This window comes from Hippopotamus amphibius, chromosome 10 (genome assembly GCF_030028045.1).
Source record: "Hippopotamus amphibius kiboko isolate mHipAmp2 chromosome 10, mHipAmp2.hap2, whole genome shotgun sequence".
NCBI lineage: Eukaryota > Metazoa > Chordata > Mammalia > Artiodactyla > Hippopotamidae > Hippopotamus > Hippopotamus amphibius.
In genome coordinates, this window is record NC_080195.1 from 112,024,977 (window position 1) to 112,046,561 (window position 21,585).

Consider the following 21,585-nt stretch of genomic DNA (forward strand, 5'->3'; position numbering starts at 1 on the left):
CTCACGTCAGTGTGGGTCCCCAGGGAGACAGCAAACGTCCCAGAGCTCACCCATCATTAGAATCACAACCTCGTTTCTGCTGAACCTGTAATTAGGGCAGCGCGGCAGCCGCGGCCCCGCCCCCCAGCATTCCATCAGATGCATCTGAGGGCTCTTCCAAGAACCCTGCCTTCTTCCTTGAATGTTGATACCCACAACGTGACCATCTCACACCTTTGCCTCCCTTTGCTGCCCCCTTGCCCCGCCCTGCAATCTAGCTCCGTCCACTTCTCTCCCTCCTGCACCCATTCCCTGCTCACCTCACCCCATGCAGCCCTGTCCTCTGGGGGACCAGCTCTCTGGTTCATCTCCAAGTTTCTGGAAGTGTGCCCCTCAGAGAGCGGGGATTTGTCTTCGGACTCAAACTTCAATCTGCTTAAAACATTTAATAAAGTTGAACAGAAGCTTCTTTCTGGGTAGAGGATGGAATCTCTCCCTGTCCTCCCCCCACTTCTCCCCAAGCCCTTCTTTAGCTGGATGGATTCCATGTGGCTTCTAGTTTTAATAACTCTTGGGCGGGGGTGGATTTCAGATGATCATTTACTTACCCGTGTAACTAATTATCCCAGAGGGCCAACACGATGGGTTTTGTCAGACTTTCCTCTGACTTCAGGATTTATTTGAGTCTGATGGGCACCTAGTTCTGCTCCAGCTGTTAGGGTTTAGCCCCCGCTGCAGAAATTCCCCAGCTCACAGCTGGGCTGGGAGGAGAGACCCCCAAAGGGCCAAATGCTTCCTGGGGTGGACTCTCTTTGGGGGACTGAGCCTGGAGCTGGCTTTAAACTGGGTGACTTTATGACACCATGTCTTCTTTTTCCACTTTAACAACGCTTTTTTGGGGTAAATGGCATGTGATTGAAAAAAGCAGCTCAAGTATAGCAAGGAAAGTAAAGTCCAAATTTAGGGCAACGTGAGAGAGTGGAGGTGGTTTGTGGAGGTGTCTAATTTGCTTTTCGGTATTAAAGTATGTCAGATGTGCCTGGAGCATTCGACAAGATGAGCTGGAAGATAATTTAGCAGGGATCAAGATGCAGGCTTAGGCACATTCACTGGGTGAGAAATCCTAACCAGCAAGGCTGAAGTTTACAAAATGCGTTCTCCTCTCTCCCCACTGGACTCCCCGCACAAGAAGGAGAAGAAAAAGACTCCCTTTGTTTGGAGACCTAATAATACCATTTGAAAAAAAGTTCCACCAACAATGACAATCCGTCCCATTTTCTCATTCGGGTGTCTGTTTTTAAGTTGCTTTTCAAAAGAACTTATTTAGGAGAGCCAGGAGCAAGATTTTCAAGCACAAAGGCACACATCTGGAGAGTTGATTTAGAAGATGACACACACTGCCACCCTGCTTGTGAGGGGATGAGGGAATCCCTGGTTGCGTAATGTCTCTGTGGACAGCTGTGAGTTAGACTTGGGACCCCTCTGAGAAAGCCTTCTCCTGATGCTTCCCTGTTGCTGTTCACGGTCTCTTTTCTCGTATGGGCTTGGATGGGATGTTGCAATTCGGTGCCAAGTTTCTGGGCCTTTCTCCCATCCAGACTTTGGCCATGACATAAGGACCACACCTGTCAGAGGCATGGTTTGAACACACCAAGAAACTTAAGGGCAAATCTTTAGACCCGCATGTGTATCCTTAGCACAGAATCAGAAGCTACTTGCCTGGTACGCTAAATCTCTAAAGCAAGAAGAAAGCAGTGAACAGCATCATTCTGGACAGAGATTGCAAGGGAAAGCTATGCTCACTTATACTGAGGGTGGGGGAATGGAAAAGACATGATTTTTTTTTTCAGAAGTAGCCATTGGTTTAAAAATCACATACGACCCTGGTTTGGGGCTTAACCTACTCAGGTCTCAGGGTAACCCTTTGGTGAGAGAAATAGTAAGATGAAACAGGCCTACAATGAAAATTAGTATAGTTGAGTGCTTCCTATGATGTAATAGTTGCTGAAACAGATGCTGATGGGTGAGTAATAGGCTGGCAAGGAACTGTATAATTTAGACCAGTTAAGCACAGATTCGGAGGGTAACTGCATAAAACGTGGATTTTGCAACTGGCTCCAAAGGCTTAGCAAGCGAAGGTCAGATGAAAATTCAATTTCTTATGCAATTTTAACCTCATTTGGGGATGTACTTGCATCAGAGAGACAGGAAGGTCCAGCAAGATGCAAATGGCTGTGCTGCATCACACAATGATAGATGCTCTCTCTGCTCTAACTAGGGACGCTAGGTCTAGAAAGACACCAATTCCAACCTGGGTTCAAGGTTCAACGTTTCCTAAGTGGGAAGAGGCCACAGTGAAGCAGGAAAATGTGTTTCCCCAGCTGGTGATGGTGATGGACTGTTAGAAGATTGATTTTTCCAATCCTGCATTTCATTAACCAATGCTGTAGAATTAACAAGTCTCACTGTTTTTCTCTTTTGAGTTCTAAGAATGGCAGAATGCAAGATGTATTATTTTTTTTTAGGAAGAAAAAATGAATAAATGACTCACAATTGATTTTATTAGAGGTTTAGTGGAATAGTGTGATCCAGATGAGGAGGGAACATGAGCTTTTGTGATGGAAAGTGCATTGAATTTATGATGAATGTGTTCTCCACATTATTTTTTAAAATTCTAATTTCGGCTCTCAGTGCTTTATCAGAGGTATTGTCATAGGTGGGAGGCACTCACGATTTGTTTGGGGTCTTTCTGTTCTTAGTCCGCTGGACACACTGGGCTATTGAACACCTGACTGATACCATGAGCCCAAGCCTGGGGCTTTCCATTAATTTAGAATGACTTTCTAGGAAGGGCTTCATGGTGGTGGGAAATAAGGATTTTAGGGGATGCATATGCACAGGTTTATATTATATCTGGTTGACTTTTTTGTTTATAAAACACAGCATTAAAGATCATGCTGTTGAAGTATTATCTTAATCTGTCTGGGCTGCTGTAACAAAGTTCCACAGTCCAAGTGGCTTACACACAGTAGAAGTTTACTGCTCATAGTTCTGGAGGCTGGCAGTCTGAGAGCAGGGTGTCTGCATCCTTGGGTGAGGGATCTCTCTGGGTTGCAGACTTGCCAGGGTACCCTCACCTAGTGGAAGGGGCAAAGGAGCCCTCTGGGGTCTCTTGCATAAGGGCACTAATCCCATTCATGAGGGCTCCACCCTCATGACCTAATCACCTCCCAAAGCCCCCACCTCCTAATGCCATCACCTTTGGGTGTTAGGGTTTCAGCATGTGAATTCTGGGAGGACACAAACATCCAGGCCATAGCAAGTATTATGAGTTGCGTTTTCTTTATTAGAATTATCCTATCTAGACTTGGAACTTCCTGATGTCATCACAGACCTGGCTCCTGGTTCTGCACTTGGTAATGTTCAGTTACTGGATGAATCAGTACATTTCAGTGTGTGGATTTATCAGTACTGTGACCAACAGACCAGCATCCTCTTTTCTAAATGTTGAGTTTTGTGGTTCCCGGTAGGTTTGGAGAGAGAAAGTTTTCTCTTTTGTTCTTTACCTCCAGGTTTGAGAGCTGTGTTTGCCATTTAAATCCTTTTAAATTGGAAATGGGTGCATTGTGATACATGCAAATTAAACGCTTTCATGACTGGCAAACAAAATGAGAAAAAATCAGAGGAATCTCAATAGAAAGAAGTCTTGACATTTGGGAAAATGTCAAGGAAAATAGGGAGCTGAGGGAGGGATGGGGAATTCTAATATTCTTCAGTTTGGGGTTGTTCTCCATTGAGACTATTTCACTTCAGAGAAGTTCTGTGAAATTCAAACAAAAGGGGTGGTAATCTGAGGGGCAGAGCCCATGACTACCTTGGAAAATGGCTGCTGTATTGAAATAGAAAACCAATTTGACTGGGGTTAGAGGCAGAGAAGGAATAGTCCAAACCGATCTTTAGTAAGTTAGTGCCATATGCCCAATGGTCATCAGCCACACTGTAAATTCTATAATATATCCAGCGCACGGAAAGCAGGTTGCATATTTAAATATTTTAATTAATACTTAAAAATGAGGCGCCAATGTTGATACTAATTAAAACAAATATTTTAATTATAGTTGCATATTTAAATATTTGAAATTAATTTGTATTTGAAATAGGAGTATAGGACAATTCATATGCAAAAAGACATTGATTCGTATTTGTTCTCCTGGGAACTAGGACACCGAATTGTGCACCCAGGCTGTGGCTGTGCCGTCTACTGGGGTCTGTCTCTGCTTTTTATTGTCCCCAGCCACAAACTACTTACCACTCTTCCAGGCTTTGGAATGAATTGAGGTATAAATAATGAATGGAGAAACATTTTCCATTCAATTTGGTACAGGTGCCTTTTGGGTATAGTTATGAGAATATTCTATAGCTCATCGTTTTGTGTCATAAGGCAAGCCAGCTTGCCACACCCGCTAGTGGTCCAAACCTATAAACCCAACATCCATTTCTGGGCTGTTTTACATGAACAATTCAGCATAAGTTACACATCCCAGGCATCAATCTGCTTGAATATTGTTTGTGCCTTGCAAATAGCCCTACATTTATGCTTCAGCATCTCACTGAATGACTCCTCGTTCCATTTCTGAAAGGGAAATGCTTGGCCATATTTATAACATTGCCAGTGGTAAAATCAATCACCCACTAAATGCCATCATTTTATATTTTACTCTTAAACTGCCACTTTATAAATAAAAGGAAGACAAATTAGAATCATAAGGCAGGAAGGTAATCATCCACAAGCTGAAAACGCCCCCTCGGCATATCTAAAGGGAAGAAGCCAAAAAGTGTTCAAATAGGGCAATTTTCTCATCATGATGGAGCTATAATGAAGAACAAGGGGTCCTTTGCTCTGGGAGGTTTCAGCCTCCAGTTTGAGGACACTGGTGGATTTCTTAAGATTGAAATATCTCAAGTCATCTGTACCGCAATCCTTCACCAGATGGCCTGGAAGTCTTTTGAATGTTAGTTTTCAAATACTTGTTTATGGTGACTCGATAGCTGAGTTTGTATCCGGATTGACCTGATATTATGCTTTTTTGGCTATCACAACCCAAAACTGTTGTGGAATGGCATGGCGTAATGAAATGGTCACCTGTCCCCATAACACCACACCTGTACCATGGCCAAGGTTCTAGTGAAGTGACTAACTACTTTAATTTTATACAATGCCTGAGAAGAGGACCCCAGAGATTGTCAATACCCACTAACATTGGTCTTAACCAAACAAGAGAGTAAAGATATAACAAGGAAATATGTTCTCTCTTTTTCCCAAGATCTTTTTTGAAAAAAAAATTTTTTTTTTTAGCCAATACACTTTTCTGTCCATCATGTGGCTAAGTTTCAATACTTAAAAAGTGATTAAGAAATTTGACATGTTTTAAAGTTCAAGATTCTTATATATATAATTTCCTTATTAAGTAGTATCTACTGTTTCATTAGGGGTTGTTAGAAAACTATCACTTTATTTTCTTGAGCCTGACAAAATGGCTAATTGTACCTAAGCTTTTCTTTTTCACATTTCCCCGCACTTTTTTGATGTGCAAAAGAATCCCTGAGGTCACAAATTGGTCAAATTCTGAGCGTGAGAGCATCCACCGTGATGGTCTTCTCATCTGGGAGGGGTGAGAGGTCATCAGTAGACACAGTGTTGACACAAACCTGCCCACATCCAAGATGGTGGAGCATGTTGAGCCCTCTTTAAAAATCCTCTCTCTTCATGAGTCTCAAAGAGTTGTAGATGGAGATGCTACAGGCAAAATTTCAAACCATTATGCTCTAAGAACACAGCCCTGAAACAATTCAAGGTGGTTTGAAATGACTGTTCTCTCCTTAGTGAAACCATTGCTACCCTGCCCCTTCCTTTCTTTGACTTTTCCACCATTAGCTGTCATTATTCTAATAATAACCATCCACAAGTATTTAAAAACTAACATTCAGAGCTAGTCAACTTTAGGGAACCATCTCTTCAGTTCTTCTGCAGATCCATGGCAGAGCAATGGAATGGTGTCCATGGTGATGGTGGGGATCAATCTTCAAGAAGAGTGATCTTCAAAGCTTTAGATAGTGCACCCTCTCTGGAAAAAAATTGGAGCATGCATGTACAGTATTTTCTTTTCTTTTCCTGTTTGTTTCTTTTCTTTTTTTTTAAGAGTGTACAATTTGGTATTTTTTTTCTTATTAGTAATGTACATATGGCAATCCCAATCTCCCAATTCATTCCCCTCCAATCCTCCCTGCTTTCCCCACTTAGTGTCCATATGTTTGTTCTCTACATCTGTGTCTCTATTTCTGCCTTGCAAACTGGTTGATTTGTACCATTTTCCTATATTCCACATATATGCATGCACAGTAATTTTTTATTTACTTATTTTAAAATTATTTATTCATGTTAATGTGCTCATCTATTAAGTGCAGTTATAAAACATACAAAAAATAAACATTGAAAAGGATGAGAGAATGATGAAATAAGCTGTAGTTTAGATATCTTGCTAATTGTGATGGCTTTATTAGACTTGGTCAAAATTTCAAGACACTATATATAGTTGTGAGAGATAAAAGCATGGAAATCTATAGTTCAGGTAGTCTTGGTAACTGCACTTCTTTTTGAGCTGAATTTGTTGACTGTGGTTTTTAATCTTGTATTGGTGCTTGTGAAGGTATTCTAACAGGAGAAGGGTTAGGTAGCAATTCCATTGTTTCCCTGTTGCTTTTGCTGGCAGTATTAATATTATTTTCAATCTGTGAAAATTTTATGCAGGAATTCTTTTATTCCTATAAAAAACACATATCATAAAATTTACCATCTTTCTCATTTTTAAGCATATAATTCAGTCGTATGGTTTCTTCACTTTGTCGTGAAACAGATCTGCAGAACTTTTTCATCTTGTAAAACTGAAATTCTACCCATTAAACAACTCCCTTTTCCTCTCCCTCTATCCCCTACTAACCACCCTTCTCCTTTCTGTCTCTATGAATTTGACTACTTTAAACACCTAATATAAGTGGAATTATACAGTATTTGTCTTTTTTTGTGTGATGGGCTTGTATTACTTAGCATCATGTCCTCAAGGTTCATCCATATTGTAGCATGTGACTATGTGGGAATTTTTTAAAGCCACTTACCTACTGTGGGGAGATTAGGCTGGTTAAAGGTAGATTGTATAGATATAGATCCTTTTACCAGAGCACAAGGAACTGCAGTGCAGCACATGGTGATATTCTGAGCGCAACTCAAGGGTGAGGGTGCCATAGAAAACAAACGTACGGTTACCAAAGGAGAAAGTGGTCGGGGGAGGGATAAATTAGGAGCTTGGGATTAACAGATACACACTACTATATATAAAAGAGATAAACAACAAGGTCCAATGGTATAGCAGAGGGAACTATATTCAATATTATGTAATAACCTATAATGGAAAAGAATCTGAAATAATATACAATACATACACACACATACACACACATCTGAATCATTTTCAGTACACCTGAAACTAACACAACATTGGAAATCAACTATACTTCAATAAAAAAAGGTGAGGGAGAAGAGAGAGGGTGTTCTGGACAATTTTCAGTCATGAGATTCCCACTGTTTCCCACCCACCAAATGACCATGTCAGTATCAATCCAGATATTAGCTATTGATAAAATCTAATTTCTTTCTTACTGACCTTAGCTCAGAAACTGATACAAATAGACGTTCTAAAATTCTCTTCACCATGCACAGTTGTCAGAGTTGAGCACCTTCCAACCCCCGGGGTGCCATCCATACCACAGTCTGTGTCAGCGGTGCCCCCTGGAGTTGTGCAGGGAACAACCTGTGCAGCTGAACACGGTGGCCCCACCCCTCCCTGGGGCACAGCTGGTCTGCTTAAAGATCATTGACCCAGAGAAAGAAGGTTTTTCTATGGTCCTGCTTAGAATTCAGAATAAAAGGAGGCCCTATTGTCATTTCATTCCAAGCAGTCTTTTAAACTAGGGAACTGAGTGCCCCAAGGCTAATCCTGTTCAAAATCACAGAGCTTCTTGAGGAAAAGTCAGGCCAGGTTTCACTTACACATTTCCTATCCTATTAAATTTCTCATTTTCTGACATATCCTAGATACAGACCAATTTCTTTTATACCTGTCCCAATTCCATTTAGAACTTGGACATGAAATATATTAAAAATAATATTGTCCTGGATTTTTTTTTTCAGAGTGAAAAAAAGAACAACCACAGAAGTCTTGACAAAGTTATTCTTTCCTTCACCAGGGCTTCTACTTCGTTTCTAGAAATTCAAATTTCCACGCTGACCCCCTCACCCTCCTACCCCCATTACACATGAAGTTACAAAATGTCAGTATCGCAACTCATGCAATCTCTCATAAAGATCCCTGTTCACCAAGTTTTCTTGTGTGTTGCCCAGCAGAGTTTCCTCGACTTTATGTTTGCACTCGCAGCCTTCATCTCGCCCTGGCTGTTTGAATGTGCAAGATTATCCTGAACCCCCAAAATAAAACTCTTAGAAAATGTTTTCTCAGGGAACAGAGTCCCTCTCTATGGTTAAAACCACTGCATGTACAAGCAGACCTTGGAGATATATTGGGTTCAGTTCCAGATCTCCACAATAAAGTGAATATCCCAATACAGTGACTCACACAAATGTTTTTGTTTCCCAGTGCATGTAAAGTTACTTTTTTTTTTATAAATTTATTTATTTATTTTGTTTACCTATTGGCTGTGTTGGGTCTTTGTTGCTGCACACGGGTTTTCTCTAGTTGCTGTGAGTGGGGGCTAATTTTCATTGTGGTGTGCGGGCTCCTCATTGGAGTGGCTTCTCTTATTGTGGAGCACAGGCTCTAGGCACGTGGGCTTCAATAGTTGCGGCACACAGGCTCGGTAGTTGTGGCTCACGGGCTCTAGAGCACAGGCTCAATAGTTGTGGGGCACGGGTTTAGTTGCTCCATGGCATGTGGAGTCTTCCCAGAGCAGGGCTCGAACCTGTGTCCCCTGCATTGGCAGGTGGATTCTTAACCACTGTGCCACCTAGGAAGTCCTGTAAAAGTTACTTTTACACTGTACTGTAGTCTATTCAGTGTGTAGTAGCATTATGTCTAAGACAAAGCACATATCTTAATAAAAAATGCTTTACTGCTGAGAAGATGCTGTCATCTGAGCCTTCAGCGAGTCATCATCATTTTGCCATGGTCACATCAAAGATGACTGGTCATGGGTCACCGTAACAAATATAATAATAATGAAAAATTTGAAACATTATGAGAATTACCAAAATGTGACACAGAGGCACAAAGTGAGCAAATGCTGTTGGAAAAATGGCCCTGATAGACTTGCTTGATACAAGGTTGCCACAAACCTTCGCTTTGCAAGAAATGCAATATTTGAAAAGCACAATGAAACAGGGTATGCCTGTAATCAGTAATCACTCAACTCGTCAAATTTCTGTCTGCCTTCTAGATTATGAACCTTTAAAAGACAGAGACTGTGTCTTCTACACCCTTTCACCTCCCAGCACATACCATTCAACCCACACTGATGGAGAATCCATTACATGTTGGACATCGTGCTGGGCAGAGGGGCCCCACCCCTCAAAGAGCTTATAGTCTAGCTGGGGAGACAGAGTCACATAAAGTTAACTGGACCACAGGGCTCATCCAGAGCACAGGTCTACTCACTGTATAAACCAAGTGCCAGGGAAGCATTGCTTGACGTCATTGTGCAAACCTGGGAAGGGGAAGAAGAGAGTGATCGGGAAAACCTTCCCAAAGAGTCAGTGCTTACAAAAGTAGGGGCTCAGTTCATGTGGGTTGAGGAATAACCACCGTGACTAATGGTTAACCTTAAAAGTCATATGCGTTAAAACCACATGCGAATTTGGCAATCTATAAGTCCAATGAATAGATACACATCTATAAGGATACTATTCAGTTATCCCTCAGTATCTGAGGGGGATTGGATTCCAGACCCACCCTGCCCACGGATGGATACCAATCCAAGGATGCTCAAGTCCCTTATATAAAATGGCATGATATTTGCATATGGGCTATGCATATCCTCTCATATACTTTAAATCATCTCTAGATTACTGATAATACCTAATACAATGTAAATTCCATGTCAATAGTTGTAAATACAGTGTAAATGCTAAGTAAATAGTTGCTGGCATGCAGCAAATTCATGTTTTGCTTTTTGGAACTTTCTGGAATTTTTAAAAAATATTTTAAATCTGCAGTTGGTTGAATCTCAGATTCGGAACCATCGGATACGGAGGGCTGACTGTAGTTGATTTCTAACTTCTGCCTAGTGATGTAAATTCCTTTGAAAGTTGGACTTTTTTTCCATCCTTATCAATGAAGAGTTGGGTTCTATTGACGTATCATATCTTCTTTTAAAAGTGTTAAGTGAAAATAAATCTGTTCAGTACTTTGGAAGCAGATTCCATGAGGACAGTGAATAAGATTTTTGGAATTGTGCCTATTGTGTTATTTTTAAAGTTCCATGTTCTAATTGTGAGAAATGCCTAAGTGAATTCAGGTATTCCTGGAATCTACCTGCTGTGAGGGTATTAGCGTTTGTCCATGGCAGAATATCACTGTACACTTTGTATCAAAGAGCCCCAGGTAGCTTCGTAAACTTTATTATTATTTTCTCATCTTTGGAGTTTGTTCAGGGCATGGGCTCATCCCTGTATTTATAGCTCAGTTCTCACATATGCGTAAGTCCTGTCAAAATACTGAGATAACACAGTGCTACATCACAAATATTATTTCTGGCAATGTTCTGTACCCCAGGAATGTGGACTATTTTACTTCCTCTTGAAGATATCTTTTTGAAATAGATGTAGCAATTTGTCAATTTGTACTTCCACCAAATACCTCCTGCAAGTTCACTGTTATTTTTTCATCTAGATTTATTCTTTCCCAACTCCAAAGCAGGTTCAGTTCATCTTGGGGGCACTATTTTGTGAATTTCCATGTCATCCTTTTTTTTTTTTTTTTTTTCCTTTTGCTGAGTTCTTGCCGAGAGCCAAATTTGGCTGAAATGCATGTGAGAGCTTCCCCCACCATTGAATTTTGGATGAGAATTTGGAATTCTCACCTGTCAGAAATATTAATGCAGTGAAATATAACTGTAAGGCTACAAGCAGTGCCCTCAGGGGACCCTGCTCTGCTCCTGTGTCCCTTCAGTTTTACAACAAGGAAGCGGGACAGGATCGGAAGAGTGGAGCAGATTCCCCGTCAGAAATGAGGCCATTTGAAAATAAGCCACAGCCCTGTCACCCTTTGCTCCCATCTACCTCTGCCATAAGCCTCTTTGGAGGTGACAGGAGCTCAGAGTTGGGGCGTCTAAGGGAGCCTACAACTGGGCAGTGGGGACAGTGACACGATTTGGGGGGACAGGGAAAAAAAGAAACGTGGTGCTTCATGTTGAACATGATTAAGAATTTTGAGCGCATGACACTAAGTGCAGCCCTTCTAAGTGAAAGGCACTGTAGGACTGCATGGGTCACACGGCCACAAGGCTGGCCCTGGGGAGGCGGGAGCAGGGAGGTGCGGAAACGGGGGCTGCCTGATTGCTTTTTAGTGAGGAAACCAAACCAAACCAAACCAAACCAAGAGACAGAGTGATGGAACGTAAGTCCATTATCCCTTAGCCATGCCTGGAGCCTTTTATATATGTTTTTTTCCTCTCTAAGAGGAGGCTCCTGGAATGGCCCACGCCTGACCATGGAAGCAGATGGCTCGAGGGTCTTACCCACAAATCAGATGGCACTTTCAGACCGGTTCAGCAGGAGCCCACGCAGGGACACACTTGAACCGGGAATCGATGTTGCTGGATGACCTCACAGGGCTGTCGTGAGGATGGAGTCATAAAACTGATTCAAAACCACTTGGAAAGCACATATTTTTTAAAGGCCATATAAATGCGAAGCTATAACCTCGACGTGAAAAATTTCCCTAATTCGGATTCCAACGTCTTTGCTGAGTGCGGTTGTTGACTCCCATCACGCTTCAAGTGGCCCCTTTCGTCCCAAGACTTTTCCTACACTTCGCCTTCTGTCCTCACCTGTCTCTCCTTGCGTGTGTCATGCCAGGGGACACACAGGAAGGATGTGTTAGGCTTGTTCAATTAAATGAACGTTTTTGCACTTGGGAAGTAAAAAGTGCTTAGCGTCATGAGAGCCAGGTCAGTATGGGTGGGTATGAAATTGTTTGGTGGCCTGAGTTTCCTTCCTGTGTACCAGCCCCGTCCCTGAAAGGCAACCTTCAACTTAATTATAGCTGGGTTTATATTCCAGCAAATTAGTTGTTCTGGATTTCAAAGGGATTTGAAAATAAAATTTGGAGCAATCTTGCTCCTGAAGAAAGGCAGAGGCTTTAGACTGAGCTGGTCTGTGGTGGTGGGTGGTGGGGGTATGTGTGGATTTTGTTCTAAATGGAGAGAGTGCTAGAATTTTCACCTCCCCAGGGGGCAGCTGATCAGATGGCCAGTATAGCTTTTTTCTGTTTTTCATTTAGTTTCCTTATTTTTTATTGAAGCATAGTTGATTTACATTGTGTTAGTTTCAGGTGCATAGCAAAGTGATTCAGATATATATATATATATATATATATTTTCTTTTTCAAGTTCTTTTCCCTTATAAGTTATTACAAAATATAGAGTTCCCTGTGCTATACAGTATGTCCTTGTTGGTTATCTATTTTATATATAGTATAGCTTTTCTCCCATCTCCTAATCTCTCTCAATTCACTTCTTGGGCTGTGACAGCTGATTTAGGACAAAGCCTTCCCCTGTCTTCCAAAAGTATACAACTTCAGACTTCTACTGTGTTGTGAAGCTATTTTTATTTTAGTTGAGTGGGGGAAAAAACCTGGCTGCTTCTTTATTACCAAAAGAGAAAGACTGTAGCTTCTGAAGCCTGGAACACCTCGCTCTCGGAGAAGCACACGGAGCAGCTTGTGGGGCCAAGTCAACACCTGTGCTTTGTCACAAGAAGTCCACGTATGGGGACCGACCAAGCTTTGACTTTCTTAGGGGGGTGTCCAGGCAAGAGTCTTTGAAGCTAGCTAGATGTGTGAAAATAAATTGGGACGTCTGGACAGAGTGAATTATGGAGAGAGAGCTGTCTTCAGTGTCCCGGAGCCCCGTTCTAGCATCTTACAGATCCGCGGGGCTTCCAAAGACGGCCCAGGCAGCTTGAGTGACTGTGGCTGTATATCGACATACATGTCCTTTAATTCAACCTCAGACTCAGGGAGAATCTGCCGACTGGGTGAGAGGCACACACATTGTAAGGGGGTCATAGGCCCTTCCAGCTTCCTTCCACCTTTCTCCTTTGGTCATCCTCTACTCTCCTCTTGCATCTCCTTTTTCTAGAAAAAAATAAAAGCTGTGATTTTACCAAACACACAAATGCATCCACAGCAGAAGCAGAGGCCCAGGAAACTTCAACTGAAGTTAACAACTTAACAACTAACGGGCAGAGGCTGTGTACTTTATGAAAAAAGTGATCACAAATAGTAATATTCTGTCTTTGGATTCTCATTATAGCCACATGAAATACAAGCTTAATTTAATCATATTTATTTAATTTTTCACGAAGAAGAAACTGAGCAGGCAAAGAAGAAGCCGAGTGAAATCAGTTGTTCAGAGTCCTTCGGCCACATTTGAGAGCTGGGCTTCCTCCTTCCTCAAACTGCTGAGGCCCCTGTGCCTCCGTTACCTTAACTTACTGCAAGTTGAATACGATGGAAAAAAAGAGGTGTTTGTCTTTCCAGGCCTCTTTTATATTATTGTGCAGTCTGACTTTTTCTAGAGACCACATCGAGGCAATGTGACTGCTTTTATCTCATTTAATTCTCACAATAATGAGAGGTCAGTGTATTGTTATGCCCATTTTACAGAAGCAGAAACTGAGGCTCAGAGAAATTAAGGGTCATATACAGGGTCACACAACTGCTAAGCGACAGAGCTGTAGAACCTGGACAGCCTGATTCCAGGACATCCTTTGCTTTGCTTTGCTTTGTTTTCCTTTTCTTTTCTTTTCCTTTTTCTTTTCTACTTTTTTTCTTCTCTTCTCTTCTCTCTTCTCTTCTTTTCTCAGGTTTTTTACTGTATGTTATACACATAGTAAAATTACCCTTTTTAGTTGTACAGTGGTTGAGTTTTGACACGTTTACAGCCTTACACTTGAGATATAGACCATCCTATCACTCCCAGTTCTTTTATGTCCCTTTGCCACCCTTAGCCCCAGAACCCACGTTCTTCACCATCACACCCTAAATAAAAGTAAACCCGATTGGTGGTGCAAGGTGTTTACACTGTCTAGAGAATAGTGTGATCACATAGTTGAAGATAACTTCAATCGTGTATTGCAACAATTTCCAAATGGCGCTTTCACGTTGACAGCTGAAAGGTTAGAAATGTAAGAAAATGACCAGGGAGGGGCGACAGTCCGGATCCTGGTCAGTCGCTCCAGGGTCTCACAGAGCGGACAGGCTGTGCTGTGAATCGGGCGGGGTGGGCCTGGGGAGCGCTCAGCTCCTGCACAGCAGCCTCAGCGCAGTCTCCCCGTGGCAGGCTGTCCTGCTCCTTAAATTCACTCCCAGTGTTACCACCCAATCCCGCTTGCAGGGCCGATTCAACCACGTGTGGGGATGCAAGGGCTCTGGCCAGGCTTCTGTGGCCACGCAGAAACCAGCAAGGAGCCTCTGGGCAGCCGGTCCCCCTGCAGCTGCCCTGTTCCACGTCCCCCTCCACCCCGCATTCATGTGGCTGCATGCAAGGACGTCTATGCTGCAGCCCGGGACGCCCTGGCTCTCGGCTGGTGCCGGTTCACGTCGTGTGGTTTAAAGAATACTTGTCTTCTTTCTAGTCCGAGACAGCCTCCTGCCTCTGTGCACTTCGGGGTTCAGGCGGGGATTCAGTCCAGGCCCACAGAACGGCACATCCGTGGAGAGGAGGCCCCAAGTGTGCTGCAGAAGGAGGGCGCTCCCCTGCGCTCCGGGACCAGGGTCCAGGCCCGTGGGCCCCGTGCAGGACTTTCTTCTCTGTGCATCTAGTGTTCAGCCCAAGTGGAGGCCTGTGTCCTTGGACGTGGTGCTTATGTGCATTACTCGTTTGCCAGGGCTGCCATAGCAAACACCACAGACCAGCTGCCTTAAACCGTGGAGATATATTCTCTCTCAGGTCAAGGTGTCAGCAGGGTTGGTTTTTGCTGAGGGCTGTGGGAGAATCTGCTGTGGGACTCTGTCCTTGGCTTATAGGTGACATCGTCTCCTTTTGTCTCTTCACATGGTCGTCCCTCTAAGGCTGTCTGTATCCAACTTTCCCCTTTTTATAAGAACACCAGCCCAGCCTACTGGAAAAGGGCCTGTCCTAATGATTTCATTGTAACTTGATCACCTCTGTAAGGACCTGATCTCCTAATCAGGCCACTTCCTGAGGTCCTGGGGCTTAGGGTTCCAGTGCTAAGGACATGCAATTCAACAAATTACACTGCAAATGTGGTGGTGCCTTCCACCCAATTGCAAAGACCACTTGGAACCTTCCATGCCTTTCATTTTCAAGGACAATTGACTCCTGTCATTGTGACTCTTTGTTGAGCTAATTTGAATCAACGAAGCAAAGTGATTTTATTGGCATATTTGAGATACGTGGATTTGAAAATTTAGAGGTACTTACTGTAAATGAACTTGATAGGACACGAATTCATTCTATGATGAACTCATAATACACAACATCATATCTGTAAAATTAGAGGATCCCATACAGAAGCCGATAAATAGCAACTATTCTTTATTGTTTTTACAAATTTTTATTGGAGTATAGTTGATTTACAATGTTGTGTTAGTTTCAGGTGTACAACAAAGTCAAGCAACTATTCTTTAAAAGGCAACATTTACCTGTTGTGAAATTGCATGGGTGGCATATGCCATTTTTAGAAAACAGAGACTATATTTATGTATGTCCACACAGGAAAAAAACGGGAAGCAAATACTCGGGAATATTTCATGGAATATTAGCATGGCTTAACTCTGCATAGTTGGGTTATAAGTAGTTTTTTGCTTTCTTCCTTGTGTGTTTATTTTACAAAATTTTCATCATGACCATATTCCACTTTTATAAATAGAAGATAGTGCTATTAGAAAAGAAAATGGGCACTGAGAAGGTTTTTAAGGGTAAAAAATTCTAATTTAAAATATATAGCTATAGGATCAAGTGTGTATAAAGTGAATTTCAATAAGACAAACCACCAATCCCTAAAAATGAGGGATCTTTCAAAAATGGTCTGCCTTACTGCAGCCAGGCTAATTGCTTCTATTACTATAAAGGTCAGGATAAAAATGCTAGGAGCTGAATATAGTATTTGAGGCAGAATTGTTTGGGTCTTTCAGAGGTGCGGGCAGGAGGTAGAAGAATTAGGAAGAATTATAAAGGTTAATGCATTTGTCATGGAAGATCCTGCCATTTTCTTTTTAACCAACTCTTTGGCTTTCTTTGAAACCCTTCCAGGTGAAGTTCTCTTCTGAAATTGGTTTCTACACCTTTAGGAATTAAATTAGTAGGCTTTTTGAATACTCAGTTTTTGGAATGGTACCAGGAGAACTATAGACGATTTTAAAATATCAGTGGCAAGATATTAAATCAATTCTGTCCTTACCACAAAATGTTGGCAGAAAAAGACTCTTCTGCTCTTCAGATGAATTCAGGGCCTTTGATTTGGAAGATACCTTTCGTGGTGTGCCTTTGATGTCACTGAGAAGCCACTGGTTTAATGATTGTGGTGGCCCTGAGCACCATCAGCTACCTGCTGGCTGACGCGGCTGTTTGCCTTATTTCACTGTGTGATCGCTGTGGTTTCCTGTCTCTGTTCATTTAAAATCTGTTATTTCATCTAAGACACTCACGACCTTTCATCAATAAAATATTAAGTATAATACTATGGAAACACGGCTTATAATACCATAGGAACATGTCTTTTTGTTTCTTTATAAACACAGTGGTTAAAAGAAAGCACAGAAAGAAAGCTTTGAAGGGTGGACTGAGGTCTCTGGGGCCGGTTCTCCATTTTGATGTCTCTCTCCTGGGCAGGATGTTGATTCTGCAAAGAATATGCAGTATCTGAGCCTTCACGGTCCCCGTGTGCCATCTACGCCAAAGACAGGCAGATCGGTGTTTTTTCCTCTTATTTATGACCCATTTGAGGATCTGCTTGTCATGATGCTACCATTTCAGGGGCGCCAGAATGCCTGAACCCAGTAGCAATCTGAATATCAGGATGCAGCAGCACAAAAGGAAGATAGGGCAGAGAAAAACACCTTCAGAGGAAATGCATCACCAGGGAATAGACGGTGTGAAGTAGCACTTGCTAAACAAGAGCTTCCAAGCCACCCTGTGGATGGGGTGGATTTTTCTTTCCTTCTTTTGCCTAATCTCCTCAATTCCTTGGTAGGCGGAGGATGTAGAGGCCAGATGTTGGGAACAGAGGGGAAAATGTTCAAAGATGCCTTGAAACATGTACTTTCCTTTCCCTTGATACAGAGATGCCATCCAGTTGCTATCACCCAATAAATAATGCCTCTCCTGGAAAACTCCTTCACTGATGGGCAGGGGGGGCGAGCACACGTGCTGCGTCTCAGGTCCCTACATGGGACACGAGGAGCCAGAGGTCACCTCTTCCCTTCTCAGGAGGGAACAGGGACTTGATAAGGGATTTCCCCAGCCACACACAGCTGCGGGGGTCGCTGGGGTTCATGCTCCTCCCTCAAGATATGGAAACCCCCCTTCCCCCACCCCCACCCTTGTCCATGCCCCTGATCTTTGTCATTTTGGTCAAATCTTACCCACTGTATGAGACGGTTGGTTTCGTCTCTGTCCCACCAGGCTGTGCAAAGTCAGAGGATGTGCCCTTCTCCCTGGGACCCTCAGGGCCCAGCCCAGTGCCTGGCTCATCGAAAGAAAAGTAAATCGTTCATCCAGGAGACGTCACTCCCCAGGCTGAGTCCAGGCCTCTGTCTGACACTGAATCCGAGACCTTCACTGCCGATGGTTTTGCGCATTGGTGAATGTACCTAATTTTGATAATCCGCTTTTGAAAAGAATCTTGTATTTCTTAGCTTGGGAGAGACCAAAGTCCTCTAACCAGGGAATTTTCCTAATGCAGCAGGAGTAACAGGCTGACCCCAGGACTCTGAGGAGCCCGTTCACTTCCTCGCCTGGCTTGATAACGGGGCTGAGAAGAAACGCCATGAGCCAAAGGCTTCTGTGGGCCCCTCTGACCTTTGTCCCCTGTGGACCTGGCTCCATGAGGTGGTTGTCTTTTCTCCAGCATTGCCAAAACAAATGCACGTGTGGAGCTCTTTCCAGAATTTTATGGCACAATAGGCGAGTTGCTTGGGGAGATGGAGGAAGAAGGCGTGGAGACTTGGGGAGACTCTGGGGACCCTGGGAACCCTGGGGATGACCTGGGACCCTTACTGCTTCAGAAGGCACTTTGTTCCCCAACCCTAAGGGGCCTTTGGAACTGGTCATCCTCAAGCCAAGTTCTTGGAGTGAAGACTTAACAGGTGTAGATTCAGAAAATATTCTTGGACTGTCCTTTGTGCCCCAAATTTCACCTACTGGAATTCATTTCACATTTCATTCTCTCCAACCTTCTGGAATGAAAAATAAATATCTTTTCATGGGAACTTGTCTTTTATCCTAAAGATGAAAACAATATGTACTGGCTGAATGATTCCCCAAGTAGACATAATCTGTTTGCATAAATGAGGAAGCAGGGTTTTGTGATTCTGTGTCCTGTGTGACCTATGATTGGCATACCCAGTTTTATGGGTATCAACAGCAAAGCATGAAAGGTGAGACCCTCCACGGCAGTGGTCTAGAAATCATATAATAAAAACCCGCAAAATGACAGCTCAGATTCATGACCCGCAGTCATGACCACAGATGAAAGGTATTCAAAGACCGTATTAGAATGGTTTTCTAAGTCCTTGAAATTACTCGACTTTTTGAATCTTTTACTTGCTTTGGGGAAGCATATGGCCAGTGCCTGGGAGACCCCCACAGGAGCCTGAGGCAGAAGGAAATATCAGTGGTATGATCTACCCGTCTTTGTGTAAAAGGTTGGTATTTTGTTTATGACTTTTTGCAGTACTTTTGATTTTCTAAAAGATTGCATTATTATTTTCCTGTTTTCAGCTTTACTGAAGTATAATTGACTAACAAAATTGTAGCATGCTTAAAGTGTACAACTGGATTGAATGTTGACATATAGGTATGTGGTGAAAGGATTCCCACCGTTGGGTTAATTTCAACATCCTTCTCCTCATATAGTTACCATTTTATTTTTTTTGTGAGAGCCCTTAAGTTTCACTCTCTTAGCAAATTTCAGTTTTATAGCAGTTCTATCAATGACAGTCAGCATGTGATACATTCGATCCTCAGACAGTCCTATAACTAAGTTTGTATCCTTTTACCAGCCTCTCCTGTTTCCCTCACCCCAGGCCCTGGCAGCCACCAGTCTGTCTCTGCTCCTATGACTTTGACTCCACCCCCCACCAGATTCCATGCATATGTGGTCCTATGCAGCATTAATGAGTTTCTTGGTGACCTCTTAAATTCTCTGCCCCAGGCAGGCTAATTACTTGGTGATTACTCCAAGAACACCAAGACGTGATAGATAGATTTCACAAGGAAGAATAGAAGACTGAGAGGTAACCGGATGTGGAGGCTTGTGAAGGACATGCAGTAGGACTGTGTTTGAGTCTGTGATGGGTAGGACGCCAGCACACTTTGTATTCAAGCCGGCACTATTGAGACTGGTATTACTGATGTGTGTATGGTCCCTAGATGTAGCACGGAAGTGGTCGGACACACTGTAATGTCCACTCTGAGCTCAAAGCACAGGAAGAAATGTAGTGATGTATCTAATATGAAAGGACTGTCTGTGACTTTGCAACTTGGTTGAAAAGAACCACCCGGCCAAATCGATGTGTGAGTCAGACACCTCTCTCGTGTCACTTCAGGCCCCACCAGGGAGGCCCCTGTGGGTGGCCAGCTGGCGTGGGCTCCACAGACTTCAGGCAGGTCTGAAGTGACAGCATGTCACCTCCTGCCCACACCGTGTGTCTCCACCTCCTTCCCAGGGCTTCCTCTTCGCCCCCGGGGCAGATGCTGGGTTGGAGATGTGGCCCAGACTAGAAGCATCAGGAATTAAGCTCCATGGTGTGCGTCTTGGGCTGCTGAGAGATGAGAGCCAGTGGATCCCAGGGTCTGTTCTCGGACACAGTTCGAGCATCGCTGGAGGGTGCAGGCTCAGGCTCTGGGTGCGTCTGGTAGTACCACGGGGATGGCGAGTCCTTGCGTGGGTGGCCTGGACCCCACTCCCCATCCCCCCGCCTCCCTCATTCCTGGCACCTCCCTCCCCAACTAAGTTATAGCACAAACGGCTTTTGCCTCTGGCTCTGCTTTCTGGGAAACCAAGCTAAGACATGTTCCTTGTTATTTCCCTGTAGCCCTTGGTGCAAGGAGACTGTCAGGGAAAATTACTTCAAAAATCATACTTTAAAAAACCAATTCTGCCTTTTTATGAATACTTAGCATTCAGTTGGATTCTGAGGAGGAACTATATACACTAACTCTTCATTTAGGCTCCTTTTAAACGGGGCTTATTAAATTCTGAAATGCTATCCTTGTATTAACGTTGCCGAGGAAGGAGAACCTCCCTGTGGAGACCCATGGGAGTTGCCGGGGGAGGGTTTGAGAGCTGAGGACCCAGAAAAGACCTCTCCCGGCCGTGGTTCTGCCTTGCTGCCTTACATCCCCTCGCTGCCGCTCCACTCACTCCCCAGCTTCGCGCAAGCCTCCAGCTTGTGCTGCATAAGAAGGCAACTCCAATGCTGTGATGTTAACTTCTTGGGCTGCATCCTTAGATGGGGATCGTGTACTTCCTGTTGATGAAGGGGGCAAGACAGAAGGAGGGGTTTTGGATGGTGATGCATTTTCTCTTATATTTCTGCATGGTGCTGTCTTCCTTCCCTCCATGTGGAAATCTCCCCACCTGCTGGGGGGGGGGCCTCAGGAAGATACTGGGGGATGTGCAGGCTCAGTGGTTCAAAGGGCAACTGCAGAGCCAGTGCTGCTAGGTTAGAACCCAGGCTCTGCTACCTCTCAGCTGTGTGACCTTGAGCAAGTCCTCTGTGCCGGGGATACAATGTGTAGCGCGATGCTGATGAGGACAGTGGTGGTATGTACCTGGTTAGGGGTGCTCTCAGGATTCACTGAGCCCGTGATACCCAGGACCACTTGGAGCATGTCTGGCTTCAGTACCCCGACACCTAGCCTGACTCAGACCCTCTCCAGATACAGATGCAAGGGAATTTCAACCACCTCACCTGGTGACAAAACAAACCTGTGTGATTGAAATGGGGCAGGACGCTATGGTACTCCCCCCCCCCCCCGCCCATGTCCTCTGCCTGCCTTTTGTCTGTGCAAAAGCGTTAGCCAAAGAATAAGTTCGATCAGAGAAGTGAGAAAATGCGGAAACAAAGGAAA

General features: G+C 43.6%; 1 protein-coding gene across 1 annotated transcript in view; it reads left to right on the forward strand.

The window, feature by feature from the left end:
• Positions 1-21,585, forward strand: part of PCP4 (Purkinje cell protein 4) — a 55,509-nt gene that overhangs the window by 1,834 nt on the left and 32,090 nt on the right. The window lies entirely within an intron of this gene.